Here is a 2,142-nt window from a genome sequence, read left to right as displayed (position 1 = left end):
CATACCCATCTTTACCCTCGTAGAGATTTGGTGTGGTGTTCTATATGTAGATTGAATCACACTACCACTAAATGCCCACAACTAAGAGAAAGGCCATTACTCTATTGTGTGCACTATGTAAAATTAGGGAATCATGACCCCCCCATGTGCAGATATCGAAGGTTCCAAACCGTAGCACAACTATCGGTACCTAGAGCCCCATTGGCCTTACTAGCATCACCCATGCAAATCACTATAGCTGCAAGACAACCAAACCCTTCCTATTTACCTAGGGGATGTTTCGAGTACAGGACACTTCAACTTTGCCGCCACCTGTTCTACCACCACAACCACCACAGGCTAAATATGTGGCCATACTTATGCAAATCAAGGGGACCTGTTCACATTTGAATGATTTCAAAGCTAATACACCATTCGTGGTAGGGGCCCTACAGAGGGTATTTGGGACCCAATACTGTGTCCTCTCCTCTCCCCATCTCTCTCTCTATTTTCTGCACATCTTCATTCAGTTTTGTGCATTAATTCCATCATGAAAAGTGTGCTGATTTCTGAGCATTGAAGTGGACGCGTGGAGAGAAGCTGCCACGACAAGAAGACTGAAGACAAGAGATGTGAGGCTCCAAAGAGTGAGGAGCCATGTGAAAATCTCTGAGAGAGAGAGAGAGACCCCACAACCCAATGTAACCTGCCACAACAAAGTAAAACCACCTCTGAGCCACCGATGATGTAGGCCACGTGGTAGATGTATGTGTGAGCACTTTAGTCAAGATCGCAGGCACTTGTAGTAGCCTTGGACACATAGAGAGAGAGAGTGTCAAGAACTATGAGTTTAGGGACTTGAGGCACTGGTCGCGGACTATCAAGTAAGAGAGACCACGCCAGTACTTGTGTTTCAAACCATGGTATAGTGGAAAGGTAAGGACATAAATGCAAATATGATGAGAGAAACACTACAATGTTTTGGTTGTTGCGGTGGACCACATTGAATCGCTGAATGTCCTAAAAAGAATGTGGTTCATACGCATCAACCTCAACAATTGACTATACCATCCAAATGACATGCCAATACTTGTACTAAATGTGGGAATGATCATTTGATCAAATATTGTCCATACCGCACAAGTAGTTTGACTTCCACTTCGGAACTTCCACTTCTAACCAGGCCACCGTTCGGACCATAAGTGTGCAACCTGGAAACATCATGCCACTCAATGTCTTGACATGAGCCCAAGCCCAAGCCCAGTTAGGGGACAAAGGGAAGAACCTAGTAGATGCAACCACTTCTAGAACTAGCAGGAGAAGGAGAGTGAAGGTGACGTGGGTAAAGGTGACACGAGAGTCACAATTCAAGATGGATTTGAAGAAGATACAATCGATACTAAATCCACTCAATCAAGGGAAGAGAGGGATCAAGCGCTCAAAACAAATGAGCCTGACCAAGAAATGCAAGGGGAAAGACCATCAACCCCTAAAGAAGTCGGTGAATACCCAAATGCTAAAGAGGAGATGAGGAAGCTTGAAGAAGCCAAGGCCCTAGTAGAAGAGTGTCAAACGACTTCACGAAGCCAAAGTTACGGGCTAACCGGGTCAAGGATATAATGTATCCAAGAAACAAACCAATAAGGGAAAGGGAATTGGACGTACCTACTCCAATTCCAGAAGAGTTGAAAGAGGGATCTCAAGGAAACTGATGCCAAGAATGTTTGAGAAACGCACACACGGAAGGAACTCTCAATTTCCAAAGAACCCAAAGACATAGGTAGTCTCCCAGCTATACTGTCCACTTCTGTGCAAATGCCATTGGGGAAATTGCTATGCAGTTCACCAACATTGTGGGTAGGCATAAAAGAATGGGTAGAGGGGGGCGGACTACCGACCGACACTACAGAGGAGATTCAGTCACCTCTAGTAGAAAGAACCTTAAAACACTTAAGGAAAAGAACGACCAGAGTTGTCAAAATACTGATTAATCAATTGGGGCGTTATTACAAAAGTGACGACACTAATGCTATAATCATAATTCATCATAACGGATACCAGACACTGGCTATCTTGGATGGTGGAACAGGGTGGCTCAATGTTATCACAAAATGATTTTGGGAAAATTGGAAAAAACTCGATCTGAAAAGAGCAGATATTATC

Source organism: Cibotium barometz, chromosome 38, assembly GCF_041138505.1.
Source record: "Cibotium barometz isolate CiBa-2024 chromosome 38, ASM4113850v1, whole genome shotgun sequence".
Classification (NCBI taxonomy): Eukaryota; Viridiplantae; Streptophyta; class Polypodiopsida; order Cyatheales; family Cibotiaceae; genus Cibotium; species Cibotium barometz.
This window is presented reverse-complemented; position numbering follows the sequence as displayed.